Here is an 18,949-nt window from a genome sequence, read left to right on the forward strand (position 1 = left end):
TCACTACCTTGTTGCCTTTTTCAAGGATCTTTTTCATTTTACATCAAAGGCTTCTTAGCTCTCTGAAGTCAGTCTGGCCCATATTTTACTTTACCATATGGGAAGTAGAGCAGTAGCCTATAGTTGGAGCATTATGAAAAGTTTCTATAATAATTAATATTGTTAATACATTTTGCCAGCTTACTCTCAGAATTTAGCCTGATTGATACAAGTGAATTACTTCATTAAATACTTAATGAAAAGCATTCACAGGTTGTACTTTTTAAAAATCTATAAACATAAGAAAATAATATATTGGCTAAGAAGCAAAGAATGTGCCCCCCAAAATACCACAGGGGTGTAAAAGGCAACATACTTATTGAGGGAGTTACTTAACAAGATGCCCCAAAGCATAGTAACATACATATACACAGACAGACAGACAGACAGGGTTTGTTGTAGATGATGATTTTGGGGGTGATGATATTTATTATCACATAGCCTCTGAATCAATTTTGCACTCATGACATTTTACATCCTATAAATATACAAAATAGATGGAAGTGTAATTCTCCATTTAAAATACAACACAATAAATTCAAGAAAATTCATATAAAATGGATCATTTTTCAGAGAGAAAATTGAAATCTATTATGGTTCTGCCTAGTGCTAAGTATATTATTATCTCTTCTGAATAGAATTAAGTTAGGATTCCAAATTAAAGAAGGAGACAAGCCAAAGCATCTTTTAAACCGCTTGATATATATATGAATGACAAGTCAAGGAATTATATACAAAAACTAAATCAAACAGCTCCTTCATTTTGTGAAATATCTATTCATTAATCTATTAATTATCCCAGACAAAATTTGCTCAAGTTCCTCAAGAACTGGACTTTCTGGAGTTGGGGGATGAGAGGGGTGGGGGTGGAGAAAGGATTGAAACTGATCTCTGGGTCCTCTCAAGAAAGCAATTATTAATAATTATTTTATCACAATGGCTATTGTTGAATACATTTAGAGAATTACTAGTATCCTAAAATAAAAGCTGATTGGGAAGAACACATTTAAAACAACACTTATGCAATACCAGTTTTAACATATACCTTAGGAATTACAAAATATACCATAATATATTTTGAAAGTATCCTAACAAAGGCTCATAACATATTAACAAAGCACAGGGCCCATAACCCTAAAGCAGTTATAGAAAGATCCACATTTATATGCCAAAGAGAAAGAAACATCTAAATAGGTATTCTTAGAATAACTGATAATCTGACAAAAAATCAGATAAATCTGATAAATTTTATAGAAATGATTTTGGAATAAACATATGTCATTTCTCCAAACAACTATAAAATCAAGTAACAGTTAGCCATTGCTTATGTTATGCTGAAAGTGGCTTATGTCCGAATGAAACCTTGGAAATGATTAAAAATCAAAAGAGTAATCAAAATGTCCTCCACAGGCAACATCCATATGAACTCAATCAATAACATATAGACAAAGCATCATCAAAATATGCCTGTATCTTACAAATGTGCTTACAGAAATGAAGAAGTTTATGATAGAATTTGAGATCAGTCAGACACTATAAATTACATAAAGATAATTAAGGAGCTCAGATTTTTTAATGACGCAGATTATGCAGTAGAATGGTAGAAACTGTGCAACATTTCCCTGAAGGTTTCAAAAATTCCATGTCTATTAGAGACCTAGAAAGATATGATTAGATGATTAGAATAATACCACCAGAGGATTATCATTCTTTATAAACTAACAAGTGACAAACCCCTCTACTAAAGATAGAAACTTCAAAATATCTATAAATTCAACATATAGGTTAAACCACACTGAACACAACATCATTGAAGACAGAACTGTTGCCACAATTGTCCAGGAAAACATTGATCCATAAAAAGCTAAGAACAATGATTTTTTTTCAAATAGATGTTACCATGCCAAATACTTATAATCACCAAACTATAAGGAATGAAAAACTTTCAGAATAAGGAGACTTAGTCAAAGAAATTAAAGCCTCATGGGCACAGGATATGATGTCATCTACTACTCCAAAAATGATAAACATGGCTAAAACCTACAGAACCAACAGACATGTCTTTACTAAGAAACAATAGAAGTTGACATAGATAGATACACAACATTGGGTTTGTCAAAAGTAATCAAAAGTGGACTTCTGGGAGCCAAGATGGCAGAGAAAACAGTAACTCATCATAACTCTCCCATATTTACCTTCGAATAAGCAAAAGGTAGCACCCCCAAACAAATCCTGGAACAACTGAACCAGCTAAAAGATAGAGTGAAACAATCTTTTAGCCCAAGAAACTTGGAAGGAAAGCAAGGAAAGGTCGGTCTCACTCAGATGAAAGAGGAATGGAGTCCAGGACAGGAAATGTCCCAGCAAGCCAGCACCAAGCCCCACCTTAGCAAACCAGGGGAAGATCCTGATCCCCAGTGTGTTGGGGTGAGCAAATGTCAATCCCAGGGCCCACCATGTGCCTCAGCATAGCCAGAGTAATGAGCAGACTCCAGTTCAGAGAAACTCCACATGCTTCACCATAGCTCTGGGCGAATGGGCAGCCTCCAACAACCAGACTGTCATGTATTTCAGTGTAGCCCCAGGAAAATTCAGAAACATCCCATTGGTCTCAGTATACTCCAGACACTGGGGCAGCTAGTTGGCACAGTGGAGAGAGCACTGGCCCTGAAGTTGGAAGAATCTTAGTTCTCACCTCACACACTTACTAGCTATGTAACCCTGGACAAGTCACTTAGCCCCAATTGCCTTAAATATCCATGGCCATCTCTAGTCATCCTGATGTATATCTTACCATGGGCCCCAGATGGCTCTGGCAGAGAGAATGAGGTTGGTGACCTTGCATAGCCCTCCCTCACTTAAATCCAATTCATTGCTAGTCCTGAAATTACCACTTGGCACCAGCCAAACTACTAGGTCTCCAGCAACACCAGCCATTCCACACACCACCGATTCAGTACAGCACCAGACATGAGGATCTCCCATGGGCCTCAAGACAACATCAGTGCAGCACCAGGTAAATAGCCTAGGCCTGCAGTCCTTGACACAAGAAACCAGAGACAGTTCCCCTTCCACCCCAGGAACAGAGATCAAATTTAAAAGGAAGGGAAAAGGACAAAATAGATGAACAGAAAAATAACAACAACAAAAAAGAATCTGACCTTAGAAAGTTATTATGGTGACAGGGGAAATCAAGACATAAATTCAGATGAGGATGATAATGTCAAAACACCTATAGGCAAAACCCAAAAGAAATATGGGAAGTGGTCTCAACCCAGAAAAAAACTCATGGAAGAGCTCAAAAAGGAGCTTTAAAATTGTAAGAGAGTTAGAAGAAAGATTGGGAAAAGAAATGAGAGTGATTCAAGAGAATTTTTTTTTAAGAGTGAACAGCTTGGAAAAAGAAAACAAGTGTTTAAAAAGTAGAATTGGCTAAACAGAAAAGGAAGTACAAAAGTTGACTGAGGGGGCAGCTAGGTGGTGCAGTGGTAGAGCACTGGCCCTGGAGTCAGGAGTACCTGAGTTCAAATCTGGCCTCAGATACTTAACACTTACTAGTTGTGTGACCCTGGACAAGTCACTTAACCCCAATTGCCTCACTTAAAAAAAAAGTTGACTGAGGAAAACAACTCTTTAAAAGTTATGATTGGACAAGTGGAAGTTAATGACTCTATGAGACATCAAGAATCAATTAAATTAAAAAGACTGAAAAAATAGAAGAAAATGTAAAATACCTCATTGGAAAAACAACTGACATGGAAAATAGATCCAGAAAAGACAATGTCAGAATCATTGGACTACCTGCAAATCAAAATCAAATCAAAAGGAGGACCTAGATAGAATTTTTCAACAAATTATCAAGGAAAGCTGCCCTGATATCCTGGAACCAGAGACAAAAATAGGCATTGAAAGAATCCAGCAAGCAACTCAGAAAGAAATCCCAAAATAAAAATTCCAAGGAACATTATAGCCAAATTTAAGAACTATCAAGTGAAGGGGAAAATACTGCATGGCCAGGAAAAAAAAATTCAAATATAGGGGAGACACAATCAGTATTACACAGACTTTGCAGCTGCAACCTTAAAGGATCAGAGGGGGACAGCTAGGTGGTGCATGGGATAAAGCACTGGCCTTGGATTCAAGAGGACCTGAGTTCAAATCTGGCCTCAGACACTTGATACTTACTAGATGTGTAACCCAGGGCAAGTCACTTAACCCTCATTGCCCTGAAAAAAAAAAAGATGATGTATATTCCAATACTTTTAGTGACTTACAAAAAAGTAGTTATTTTATCCACCTGTGTAACAATCTTATAGAACATTAAATACAAAATAATAATAGCAGGACCATTTCTTTCTTAACTTCATTTAAAAAAGATGAGAAAGATAATAATAATAATAGATGACATTTATAGAGAACTTTTAGGTTCACAGAGTGCTTTAATTATTTATTTGTTTTGGTCTCAAAAGAGAGTGTATTTAGTAAGTTGACAAGTTCTGAAGCTGCTGTTTTAGAGAAAGTCTTATGGAGAAGTAGATTTGCAGAAGGGGAGGTAAATTCCAATCACTCAAATATCTATATTTGTGTGTGTGAAGGGGGAGTGGCTGTGTAGAGCTGAAACCTACTAGTGAGAAGTTATGGAGATTCTACTGAAAGCAAACTTTATCTTATGCTAGGTTCTGATGTTTTAGTGCCAACAGGACTGACAAGTTCATAGCCAGAGATACAGTTCTTGATAGGTCACAATCTGTTTTAACAGAGTTTCAATGGAAAGCAGGGTTTTTGTTGTTGTTTTTGTTTTTCTGCGTTTTTGGTTGTTTTTTTTTTTTTTGGCAGATGTGGTTCCTGGCTTTCATTTGTATAGATCTTTAACCAAACAATTCTCCCCTAAGCAGCTATATATTCCTAGTGACTTTAATATTCTGGAGTGAATTCAAGCTATTCTGGAATTTTAGCACGAAAGAGGACTTTGAGAGGTCATCCAGGTCCATCCTGCAGGCAGGCCTATACTGGGCCAACCCAGAAAGTAAGCTTTCTATGTCAGCCTTTAAAATATCCAGGGGAGACCTCGTAGCTGCCCTTGGTAACATATCAGGAAGGGTGGGAATGAGAACTGCCAATTCAATTTCATTCAATTTTTTTCAGCTCAACAAGCATTTGATAAGCAGTGCAATGTACTATCCTAGGAATTTGCTGATACAAAGGTGAAAATAGCTACTGAGGGTTTATAAAGAATGGAAGTGGGGGGCAGCTATGTGGAGCAGTGGATAAAGCACGGGCCCTGGATTCAGGAGTACCTGAGTTCAAATCCAGCCTCAGACACTTGACACTTACTAGCTGTGTGGCCCCGGGCAAGTCACTTAATCCTCATTGCTCTGCAAAAAAATTAAAAAATAAAATAAATAAATAAAAGAATGGAAGTGGGTTCTCTCAGTGCACTGTAGCTAAGAAGCAATTTCTAAGTTTGGGCTGAAGTTTGGTTTCTAAATTAGATTTGCTTTTTATTGATTCCATAATTTACTCACCTTATTTAACCTGTACTCCTGTTCTATCTGTCAACATGCTGACCATAGATTCTATTTCATGTTCTAGGGGGCTCTAGAGTTTAGTGTTATAGTTTTTTAATCCTTTTCTGCTCAGGTTAGTTCTTTGTGTGTGTATATATGTGTGTATGCATGCATGTGCACTCTTGACCATGTACATATAAACAAATGTATAGGTATATATATATACACACATATACACATACATACATACAAACATATAGCAAATTAATTCACTAATTTATCTACTTATTTAAATTTATGGAATAAAACAAGCATTTCCAAAACACAGTATAATTTTTTTAAAAGATATATTTTTGAATGGATTTATCCCAGAGTAGTTTTGAAGCAAGAGTAGGGTCAAATTCATAACTTTAGCTGTAGAAGTGGAAGCATCTATGTAGAAAACATAGGATTTTACTTATTTAAATATAGAAGGAAACTTAAGGTCATATAGTCCAACTTTTCTTTCCCTCTGCCCTCCCCCCCCACATTAATCCCCTCATTTTACAAAGAGGGCAACTGAGTCATCACAGTAGTGCAGCGACTTGCCCAAGGACACAGAAGTGGTAACAAAGATTAGATTTGAACCAGGTCCTCTGATTTAAAATCCAGGATTCTGACTGCAAAGTCGTCCTGCCCCATGCATATGTCTTTCCTGGTTTTGCTGATAGCAGCACAACCCTCTTGTAGTGGTTTAAAAATCTATTTGCTTTTGAGAAGACACAAAAAAGTAGGGTTGTGAAGGTAATATGTCCCCTTCATTCTTCCCTTTTTAAACTCATCATTTCTTTTTGGAAATAATGTTATGTACAAAGCAAGGAAGCACTGTAGTGCAATGTAGTGATTTTGTTATTTTTGAGTTGCTAAATGTTTTTGATCCTTCACATCACTGTTTCTATAATAGTTTTAATTAAATTCAGTTGTGTTGAGAAGACTCTTGGCAGAGTAAATAGAGAAATGGGCTTGAAGTCAGAAAGTCAAGAATTTGAATTCTATCTCAGACAATTACTAGTTGTATAAGACATTCCATGTGTTTGTCTCATTTTCCTCATTTGTAAAATAAAAGAGTTATCCTTTATGAACTCTGTAGATCCTTCCAGCTTTAAAACTATGATCCTATTATTTTCTGTCTCATTTTTTTTTTTTTGCGGGGCAATGGGGGTTAAGTGACATGCCCAGGGTCACACAGCTAGTAAGTGTCAAGTGTCTGAGGCCAGTTTTGAACTCAGGTACTCCTGAATCCAGGGCCAGTGCTCTATCCACTGTGCCACCTAGCCACCCCCTGATCCTATTATTTTAAAACACTATATAAGCATTAACTACTGCTGCTAATACTACTGCTATTACAACTATGACTACTACTACTACCACCACTCCTCCTCCTCCTACTACTACTACAGGTTTGCTTTCCCCTTACAGAGTGCCAAAGTAAGCATACCAAGGTTTCCAAGGTTAGCAGATTCAAGGCTGTTAGTCAATAGGAACCAAAATAACTTCCATTTATGGAAGCTTTGCTGCATATGGTGCAGGTATCAAATTCTTTTTTTTTTTTAATATGTTGGCCATGCCCCTGGTTCTCTCTGACAATTGGAATTAATCTACCACCACCCTTATCTATTTATTGATATCCAAACCAATATAAACCTTATGTAACATTTTAATCTTTGAGAACGCTGAATAACAAAAAGTAAAAATAAACAGAAAATCCATAGTACAAATAATTATGTCTATATATGTATATGCAAATAGCAACATATTATATACATATATGTGTGTTTGTATATGTAATATGTATAATACTAATTCTTTTCAAAATGATTGTATCTAATAGCTATATTTTTAAGTATAGTTGGAACATCCTGAGAGATGAACTCTACCTAGGTACACTTGAATGAATGAATGAATGAGTAAATGAAAAATCAAGATAATTTAATTAACTAACCAACCAACTACCCAAATTTAATTTTTGCTCAAAAGATAGCATTCATAAATTAATTTCCATTATTTTAGGGACTATACATCCTTTTTGTGGCTCTTCTTTGCTCTCTGTTTCTCTTGTTGCCTATATTTTGGCCCATTAACATCTCCACCAGAGGGTGTAAAAGGGCAAACAACCTGGGCAAGGCTCAAAACTGTCAGAGGCAATCCTAATCAACAAAATGTGTAAACATCCAGATGTTTTGTCTACTCAGCACAAAACATCTGGAGGGTTGCCCTAATTTTTTCATGTCCATCAGTCTGTTTTGGCATCACAAAAGCCCCACCAGTGTTTCAACCCATCAAATTTAGAGTAACAACAAAATCCCCCATCAGTGTTGCAACCAATAATGATAAAAAAAAATTTCTTGTAAAAAAACAGGTTTGAAATTATTGACTAAAATACAATTTGAGGATTATTAGTGGCTATCAATTATTCTAATTTATTTGCTAATCAGTAAGTGCTAATCATAACTTCTAAATGTGAGGGTAAAAATAAGAAAAGACAAGGAAAGAGGTTCACATTTGAAGAAAAAATTGTGGTCTATTTTTTTAAAGGGGCAATGCCTGACTCTGGCATGATTTCCTTGTCCTTAAACCATCTGTAAACAAAAAATTTTGGCAAGCACTGTGCATGATGAGAAGGCATGAATGGGCTGAGATTTGCATCAGGAACCATGGGTCCACCAAAGAATAAAGTATCAAAGCAGAAAATGAAACAGTCAACCCTAAGATATATTCCACATCAACAAGGAGGTAGCTGTGCAACCAGATACAATATTATGCTCTTTTGGGAATAGCAAAGAGTTAGTTGAGCAACAGCAGCGGCTTCTACTTGTCAGCCCAAATATTCATTCTTCTGTCTCCTTTCAGCATTAGTTAAGCCAATGACCTATATTCCTGAAACCTTAAATCTGAGGTTTGGAGGGACCATATAGCTTCTCTCCCCTGACTCCCTAACAGAAACACTTGGAAGCCATGGCCAGAGTTAAGGATGGGAACTTGGTGGGGGGAAATCACATGCAACAGTAAACACTGATGTGTTCAGTTTCAAGTTAATGATTGCTGTTAGAGTAGAAGGATCTCAGAAATGATAGGAACTTTAGATCTGGGGTTTAAAAAGACCTAAGATGTCATCCAATCTAACCTTCTCATTTTACAAATGAAGAAACTATGGTTCAAAAAGTTGCTAAAGGTCACGTTGTTAGTAAGTAGCAGAATTGGAACACAGATCTCCTGATTCCCAACTGAGTCCTTATTCCCTTCAACTAGGAATTCTTCTTTAAAGAAGTTCTTCTTGGGGCAGCTAGGTGGTGCAGTGGATAAAGTACTGGTCCTGGATTCAGGAGGACCTGAGTTCAAATATGGCCTCAAACACTTTACAGTTACTAGCTTTGTGACCCTGGGCAAGTCACTTAACCCTATTGCCCTGCCCCCCCCCCCAAAAAAAAAGTTCTTTTTAAAGAACTCCTACTTCAAGGGATAGGGACTCAGTTGGTAGTCAGAAGACTTATGTTCCAGTTACTACTGGTATTGTTGTCAGCATTCATAGTTAAAAGAAATGCTAAATTTCAGTAAGCCTAGTGAAAATAAAGATATAGTCCCCCCACTCCCACATTCATAGTTCTTCCTAAAATCTATCCACTTTTTCAAGGGATCCCTGGAACTTATGTTGAGAAACCCTGCCCCAGATGATCTCCAACATCACCTAAGGCTCTAAATTCAGTGATCCACAGACATATTATAGAAATGCTGTTTACAAATACTAATTCCATAAATCACTTGTGGTCTTGTTATTTGACTATTTCCTTTAAAAACTGAGTTTTAAAAACAACAACAAAATCTGAGTTAAATGTTTCAATTAGGTGGATTACAATAAATTAAGGTCTTAGTGAAAAATCTATAAATTTACAAACTAGATAAACTAGGGCATGGTTCTTTACTTTTAAAAATCGACAGAAGTTTTCTTTAAATATAATTCTTTTAAAAAGCTTTTTGATATACACACTTTAAAATATTATATATAATAAACACTTTGTTGTTCAGTCATGTCTAACTCTTTGTGACCCCACTTCGGGGTTTTCTTGGCAAAGATATTGGAGTGGTTTACCTTTTCTGTCTCCTCATTTTACAGATGAAAAACCATGGCCCACAGGATTAAATGACTTGCCCAGGGTCACACAGCTAGTAAGGGTCTGTGGCTGGATATGGAGTCATGAAGATAAGTCTTTCTGATTCCAAGCCCAGTGTTCTATCCACTTTGCTGCCTAGCTGCCCTATAATAAATAAAGCTTACTTTTATTAAGGGCTAATACACTAGCTAACAATGTTTTTTATCTTTCTGATTTGCATATGGCTGCTTAATGTCATATATGCACCATATGCCATTATTAAAAATGGAACTTCTGGATGAATGTCTAAAAAGGCAAAAGAATAATGGAAAAAGAATAAAACTCCTGAGCCTTACTTGCATAAGTATGACAGAAGCCAGTTTCTCCTAGGATTATGCAGAACTTCTTTATCAATTAATCACTCAACCAACACATATTTATTAAATTCCTACCATACACAGGGTACTATAATAGGTGTTGGAGGTACAAAGTCAGAAATTAAATAATCCATGTTTTAAAGAGCTTGCAATCTAGCTAGATGACATAAGATGGACATATATAGGATTATACAAAATAGCTACAAGGAATTTTTTTTGGGGGGTGGTGTTAGAAGCTCAGGGATCAAGGAAAACTTAATTTTGAAGGTAGCATTTGAACTGAAGCAGGAAGGAAAACAAGTATTCTAGAAGGGTTCAAGTTCCAAGCCTAATTCCAGATTGGGGGACAGTCAATGACAAAATATTGAGGTAGGAGTTTGAGAACAGTAAGAATGTCAGTTTGGTTGGACCTTGGTGTATTCTATGTGATTGAAAATAGTCTGTAATAATGCCTGTAAATAAGTTGGACCTAGGTTGTCAGGGGCTTAAAAAGAATAGTAAAGTTTATATTGGATATCTAAAGTAGCACTGGAGTTATTTGAGTTAGGATGGGGATATCATAAAAACTTTGCTTTAGAAAATTGGTGACTGTATGGATGGATGGAATTGGGAGAGACAAGACAGGGAAACCATTTAGGAACCTATTGCAATAGTCTAGGTGAAAGATGATGAGAGAGTAAACTAAGGTAGATGCTATGTGAATGGAGAGAAGGGAACAGATGTGGTAGAGGCAGATGCAGCAAGATGTACCAACTGATTGGTTTGGTAGGATGAGGGAGAGTTAAGAGTCAAGAATAATAGCAAGGTTATAAACCTGAATGGAAAGATGGAAAGACTATAATAGGGAAGGTTAGAAGATTGTTGAATTTTGGGGAGGAATAATGAATTCTATTTTGAACACATTGAGTTTGAAAGGCCTACAAAATATGCAGTTTGCAGTGTCCAATAGTGAGTTGATGATGTGACATTAGTGGTCAGGAGAGAAATTATATGCATATATAGATTGGGGAGACATTAATATTGAGATGATAATTCAATACACATGAAATTATGAGAAAAAAGAGAAAGGGAGAGAAGAGGGGAGAAAAAGAATATACAGTACTGAACCTTGGGGAACACCGCAATTTGTGGGTGGTCATGGATGATGATCCAACAAAGGAAACTGAAAGGAGTGGTCAAGGAAATAAGACATGAAGGTACAATTCTATGTTTCTTTCTTTTTTCTTTTTTTAAAGTATTTTATTATTTTCTAGTTACATGTAGAGATGGTTTTCAACATTTGTTTTTATAAGACTTCTAGTTTCAAATTTTTCTCCTTCCTTCCCCTCCCTTCCCTCCCTCCCCCCTCCCCAACAATCCTATGTTTCTTGAAACAATCTTTGGCTCTGGACTTGGTGTTAGGAGAGAACTATGTTTTAAACCTTGCCTCTAACACTTACTAGTTTTGTGATCTTGAGCAAATCACTTAAACATTCTGGGTTTCAGTTTCTTCATCTGTAATACAATGGTAATACCTTACAGGGTTTTTGTAAGTATCAAATGATTCAATGTATGTAAAGAATTATTGAAATGACAGCTATTACTATTCTTTACATTCATTGGTATGCTTCTGCAAGATTTAACTTGGGGGTTGAATATGCATGGGTAGGAAGGGGACAAAGCAAAATGAATAAACACAGCTGTACATGCAAGAGAAATGCTAAGTGAGTGATAAATGATGTGAATCCAACAAGAAAACACAGAAAAGATTATTTTGGTTTTGCCCTCTTGCTATTATTAGCTTGTTGAATTGTTGGTTTTTGTGGAAGCAGGATGCTGCTGGAATATAAAGAAGAAGGCCTGCTATTCAGAGAGTTTGCAAAGTAAGCTCATGGTATTTAAGTGGGCAATGGAGTTCTGGCTGTAAAGAACCAGTCTAGTCTGGTCTGTGCTTAAAACAAAATATCAGGGCAATGTGGATGTGAATACAAGATTCCAGTACCCTTTGGTAGTTTGTAAAGTCAGGACTTCAGTGAGATGGGAACCTTGGACTAGCTGAGGTTTTTATTTCTTCCATCCTTAATACAAAGCCACATGCTAAAGAAGATACAATAGAGTAACCTGTTTTCCTACCGCCGTGAGATCTTGGCCAGAAGGAGCCAGGAGTGGCTATGGGTAGAGAGTGGAACGTTGCCTGCAGAATTCCAGACCATGAGGTTCTCACCCTAGGAGATCTGAAAACTAGACAAAGATGATTAATATAGTTTCCTGAGCTACTATTGTCATTCTCATCTACCTAGCATCTCTGTGGACCTTGCAACATGGCCAGGTCACTATGCTGCCTCTGGAGAAGATCTGGCATGTAATACTTTCTGGACTTCTTAATCTCTGCCCTTCCCTGACTCCTTTCCCCCTAGTTTCCCTCCCACCAACTTCAGTACTGGTGTGCCACATTAGTTATCTACATTTGAAAAGCTGGGTAACATTGCTACCAGTTCCAGTCATTTAAACACATCTTATTTATTGCTGTCCCTCTGCTTCATGCATCTCCTTCACTATTCACAACTGTCTGATAATTTTCAGGTTGGTTTTTATTGCTTCTCTTAGAAAAGTTGTCCATTCTTAGGATTCTACTTTCAATCATTCAATGTCATAGCTTCTTGGGCCTACTGCTTTCCATATACTGTGTGATCTTAGGCAAGTCACAGTTAATTCCTTGGTTCTCAATTTCTTCATCTGTAAAATGAGAAAGTTGGACTAGATCACTCAATAAGTACTTATTAAATACCTACTGTGTGGTAGGCACTGTGTTAGATGTTGGAGATACAAAGGCAAAAAGAAAGAGTTTCTGCCCTCAGGGAGTTTATATTCTTTTTGGGGAAACAAAACATCTCTCTCTCTGTTTCTGTGTGTATGTCTGTTACTCTCTGTTTCTCTCTCTCTCTCTTTCTCTCTCTGTCTATCTAAATATTTATAATTACATACATACATACATATATACTGAGGATGGGGAAGTTGATAAGGACAGTTCTGAAGGTCATGCTTAAGCTGAATTCTGAAGGTATGTAGTGAATGTAAGAGGTGACAGTGAGGAGAAAGGGCACTTCAGGCATGAGAATTAGCCTATTCAATGGAATGGAAATGGCAGATGGAGTGTTATTTGTGAAACAAGAAGGCCAATTTGACTGGACTATAGAGAGTGTAAAGGGGAGTAAGGTATGAGAAAGATGGAAAGTTAGGCTGGGGTAAGATTCTGAAGGCACTGAATTACCAAACAGAAAACTGTGTTTGATCTAGCAGTAACAAGAAGATACTGCAATTTATTTTGTTGCAATGACATGGTTAGAATTGTGCTTTATGAAAATCAAGTTGGCAGTAGTGGGGGGGGGGGAAGAATTGGAGAAGTGAGAGAAAATAGGCCAATTAGGGAGACCAATTAGGAGAATATTGCAATAATCTAGGTGAGAGGTGATAAGGGGCTGAACTAGGATGGTGGCTGTATAAGTAAAGAGAAGGTGACTGATATGAGAGATATAGATGTAGAAACAAGACATATCAACTGATTTAATATAAGGAATTAAGCAGAGTAAGGAACTGAAGATGATACCAAAGTTCCAAATCTGGGTTATTGGAACAATGGTGGTATCTTCAATATAAATAAGGATGTTTGGAAGATAAATGAGACACAGATGATCAGTTGAGTATGTTGGGTTTGACATACCTACAGAAAAGAATTCAAATGACAATTGATGATATGGTCTTTAAAACTGGATCTATAGATTAGGGAATCATTTACACACAGGTGATATTTAAACCCATGTGATCCGATAAGGTCATCTAGAGGGAGAGAAGAAAACTGTATCCAGGACAGTTTCTTGGAGTATACCCATATTCAGGAGATGTGACATGGCTGATCCAGCAAAGAAAAATAGAGAAGTCACATTGATGATCTCCAAGTTCCTGCTTCACTTTAAAACTATGATCATACAACTTCACAGATGTATGGATTATGTAGAAAGTTTCACCAAACAATAAGGGAAAGTTCATTTCATTGAAAATATTCATTTCAGAAAGTAGAGTTCAGGGTCATTTTGTGGTTCTAGAGTTATCCTTCAAGAGAGCTAGGGTTAGATTTGATGATTAAGGAACTCATAGTTGGAAACATTCAATTTCTGGACTTACACATATTGCTTAAAACATTTCATCTGAGAAGACATACCCAATAAAGGTCCAGGGGAATAGGAACACTTCATGTTATTTAAAACACTTTGAGAAACTCAGATAAAAGGGCCTGATAGGAATTCAACAACATCTTCCAAAATCTTAGTTGGCAGGATGGTACACCAAAAAGGGTACTGGGCTTGGTAATGGAAGACCAGTGTTCTAGTTCTGACTTTTTCATCAAGTAACTGTGTAACTCTTGGTAAATGAAATAGTTTTAGATTCTTTATCTGCAAACTGAAAGTAATAATACCTTAGTTACCTACCATATTGCATTGTTGTGGGTCTCTAAGGAGCAAATGTATGTGAAAACTATTTAGAAAAGTAGTATGAGAAAAAAGTGTGAGAATTTAGGGAGGCCAATGATGGGTGCTGGTGAAAAAAAGTCTTGGGCTGGGAGCTGGTTGATCTGGGTTCCTGTTTCAGTTATGAATATCCAATCCTTGCTATCAAGGAACAGGATCTCATTCCCACTATCTTTACATTTAATAATAGCATTTTCTGACAACATATCAGCAATGGGTGACACCCTAATGCTGCAGTGAATCTGTGATTTTGTCAGTTTGACTACTCACTCCATCAGTACTGATCACAACCTCACTGTGTCTGCCCATTTTGTGTAATTCTTGTCTATAACCTCCCACAAAATATGCCAAAGACTTTTTTCTGGTTCTCTTTCCATTCATTAGTTCTTGCTTTGTAAACAGTACATTGTCCTTTTCAAGAGATTATAGATTTAAAATAGGAAGGGATCAGAGTTCAGAGAGTCCAACCCCCTCAACCAGTCAATCATTCAATCAACTTTTATTTGGTGCTTATTCTGTGTTGGGCAATAAGTTAAGGGCTGAAGATCTAAAGAAGCAAAAACAGACCCTCTCCTCAAGTAGTCATTTTCATGGGGGAAGACAATATTTGCATTAACAGGTAGATAAAAGATTTATACATAAGAGGTGGAACCAAGGCTTGGAGAGGTTAGGCACCACATCACACTGTAAATATCTGATGCATGATTTAAACTTAAGTCTTCCTGACTTCAACTCCAATATTTCCAAACTTCTATACCAGAGGTTCTCAATATTTTTTTGTCTCAGAACCATTTTATACTCTTAAATATTATTGAGGACTACCCAAAGAGGTTTTTTTTTTGCTATATGTGTTATATTTGTAGGTATTTAACACGCTAGAAATTGAAGCATCTTAGTATTGTTGTGAAAATAATTTTGACTTTGTGGACTCCTTGAATGGGTTGTTGGGACCCCCCAGGAAACCTCAGTTGACTGTGTAAAAAGGTCTTCTCTATTGCCATAATTCTCTTAATGATATTTTGAAATGGTACTTCTCCTTTGCAATTCCTTATTTGAAGCATATTGCAGCCTGCTTGTGATCACCTCTCTGTTGCCTTTTGGGCAATTATGTACTTCAGTTGATAGGTAACTGTAATATTCCATAACTTAGAGCCATACAATGTTGCCAAAAGAATACTGGCATTTGAGAAGATGAGCTTTTGTTTCAGTGAAAAGTCTGGGGCCATACAGTGGTACGCACATACAAAACATTACTAGGATACATGTGGCAATGAGTTTTGCCACCCTTCCCAGTTCTATAGCTGTCTCTTGTAGACTCCAAGAGGCAAAGCTGCACATGTTAGACTTCTAGGAAAATCAATCCTATAAGTAATTATAGGCTAAGTTAGAATAGCTACCAAAGTTAGGATTAGCACAGTTTTATACTTAGAAGGGCAAAAATAGCTGAAGCCTTTTTCAGACACATTTATCCATAATAAAGTGCTAGCCATCTCCGGAATACAGCAATAATAGTTAACAGCAATAACTAATATGTATGTAGCACATTAAGATTTGTAAAATACTTGCCACACATTGTCTCATTTGTTCCTCAGTACAACTCTGTGATGTAAGTACTTATTCCCATTTTGCAGATAAGGAAACTAAGGCTTGTAGAGAGTAAGTGACTTGGTCAGACTCATATAGCTAGTATATGTTCAAATGATAATTTGAACCCAGGTCTTCCTAATTCCAAATCCAGCACTCTATCTCTCACATGATGCCAAAACTAATGAAGAGAATTTAGGTATCAAGAGATCTGCACTGCAGTTCCTGCTTGGTTACTAATTACTTATGTGATCTTGGGATTGTGAGGTGGGTGCTATTATTATCATATCAATTTTATGATCAGGAAACAGTGGGCAAGAGATTGGACTTGAAGTCAGGAAGGCCAGGATTCAAATCTTGCCTCACCTACTCTAGGTAAATCGCCTTAACCTCTCTGTGCCATAGTTTCCTTATATTTAGGATGAGTGTTGTTGGACATAGTACCCTTAAAGGTCCCTTCCAGCTTTAAATCTGTGATCCCATCATCTTCTTGACTTACCTAGGGTCATATAGCTAGTAGGCACCTGAGGCAGAATTTGAAAGTAGGTCTATCCTGACTACTAAGCCTGATATTCTTTTCCAATATGTTGTCTAGCTGAAGGATGTGAAAACTTTCAAAGCACTTTGTTAAAAGGCATTGGACAGGTGCAGCTAGGTGGCGCAGTGGATAGAGCACCAGCCCTGGAGTCAGGAGTATCTGAGTTCAAATCCGGCCTCAGACACTTAACACTTGCTAGCTGTGTGACCCTGGGCAAGTCACTTAATCCCAATTGCCTCACTTAAAAAAAAAAGGCATTGGACAGGGGCAGCTAGGTGGCATAGTCAATAAAGCACCAGCCCTGGATTCAGTAGGACCTGAGTTCAAATTCGGATTTAGACACTTGACACTTACTAGTTGTGTGACCCTGGGCAAGTCCCTTAACCCCAATTGCTTCACCAAAAAAAAAAAATTGAAGAAGGACGTGAAGAAGAGCTTGTAAAAGAGACAGGAAAGGAGGGATCTAAGAAATAGGAGCAACACTAAGATGATACCACAGACTCCAAGGAGCTGACTGGAGGGGAGTGTAATTACTAGCATCAGGACAGAGGTCAAGGAGAAGGAGCCTGAGAAAAAAAGGCTATTCAATTTAATGGTTAAGGGGTCAAGTTGAAACCCTTCTTTTTAAGATTGTGTCTATGGGAAGAGGCATTCTGAATTTCAAAAAACTGAGTCAAAAAGAAATTTTGAAACATAAGTCTCTCATGATTTGTGAATTGGCTAGTAGAATTAGAATAAGTAATAACAATAACTGATATTTACATACTGCTTTAAGGTTTATAAAGCATCTTCACATAAATTATGTCATCACGACTTTATAACAACCCTATGAAATTAAGTACTCCATGTATCTTTTTCTTCATTTAACAACTGAGAAAACAATCTCAGAGAGTCCAGTGATTTGCCCATGGTCACATAGCTAATTAGTGTCAGAAGCAGAATTCAAGTCCTGTACTTCTTGATTTCAAATCTAGCACTCTAGACTGATTTATGTAGCACTTTAAAGTTTGCAAAGCACTTTTAAAAATTATCTCATGTCATCTTCACAATAACCTCTGAGAGGTAGGTCTTATTATTATCCCCCTATTTACAGATGAAGAAACTGAGTCAGACAGTATTAAGTGATTTGTCCAGGATCACAGCTAGTAAATATATGAGACTAGAATTGAACTCAAGTCTTCCTGACTTCAAGTCCAGCACTATATCCCACCCTTTTGAACCGTCTATAAAATACAACTTCAGGATATGGAAGTAGCCCAAAAATGTTCTAAGTATCTGATACACATTTTCTCTTTGAGAGCACAACCTTACAAAAGCATGGGAATATCTGACTCTTGTGAACAGCTTTATAAAGACAAGAAGAAGTTTTGGGTCTGCAAAGAGCACAGTGTTCATGTCACTGACAGTCCAGGACAGCAGTTTTGTGACCTAACTCTCTATTTGAATAGACATTCTAATCTGAACCTCAGCCCAAAATAAAGTCAATACATTATGTGTTCTAGCAGATTTGTTCTTTGAAATTTTAGAAGGCCTCTCTTACAGTTTGGGGTTGATCCTTCTGAACCTGGGCTCCCTGGAAATTGGGTTTCAGAATGGGAAAAGAGAGGCTAATTCAGTTTAGAGTAGGATGCTACTAGAGGATTTAGCAAAACAAAACAAAACAAAATCTGTTAAGGGCATAGAGGGAACAATGGCTAGCACCTAGAGTCTAACTAAGAGCAATGTTCTTTCTCCAGGTATCAAAGTCAAACTGATCCCTCTAAAGAGGGCTGTGCTTTGTTCATAGTTTTGGATAAAATCGAATTTATTCTGCCCTTTCAGGCATGTTTGTGCTTTGCTCACTGCATTTGACCCCTCAAATACTTGGAGCTTTCCACATGAAAGGCCCTTTATAATTATTATCAAATCCTCAGAATTCATTTTATTTTTATTTTTTTTTCTGCAGGGCAATGGGGGTTAAATGACTTAACCAGGGTCACACAGCTAGTAAGTGTCAAGTTTCTGAGCTCAGGCACTCCTGAATCCAAGGCCAGTGCTTTATCCACTGCGCCACCTAGCTGCCCCCTAGAATTCATTTTATTCTGCATGTAGTTATTGGATCCTGGAACAAATTTTGTCATGTTTCTACTTTTCAGACCAAGAAAGAAATTAAAAATTTGCTGTCTACCTACCTCCCCCATTCATAATTCTTCTCCCTCCACCTTTAATTGTGAGATCTTTCAGAAGACACATTGATATAAGTTTTCTATCAATCAGCTTGTGTTTCAAAATT

The sequence above is a fragment of the Dromiciops gliroides genome, chromosome 2, assembly GCF_019393635.1.
Source record: "Dromiciops gliroides isolate mDroGli1 chromosome 2, mDroGli1.pri, whole genome shotgun sequence".
In the NCBI taxonomy this organism is placed as follows: domain Eukaryota; kingdom Metazoa; phylum Chordata; class Mammalia; order Microbiotheria; family Microbiotheriidae; genus Dromiciops; species Dromiciops gliroides.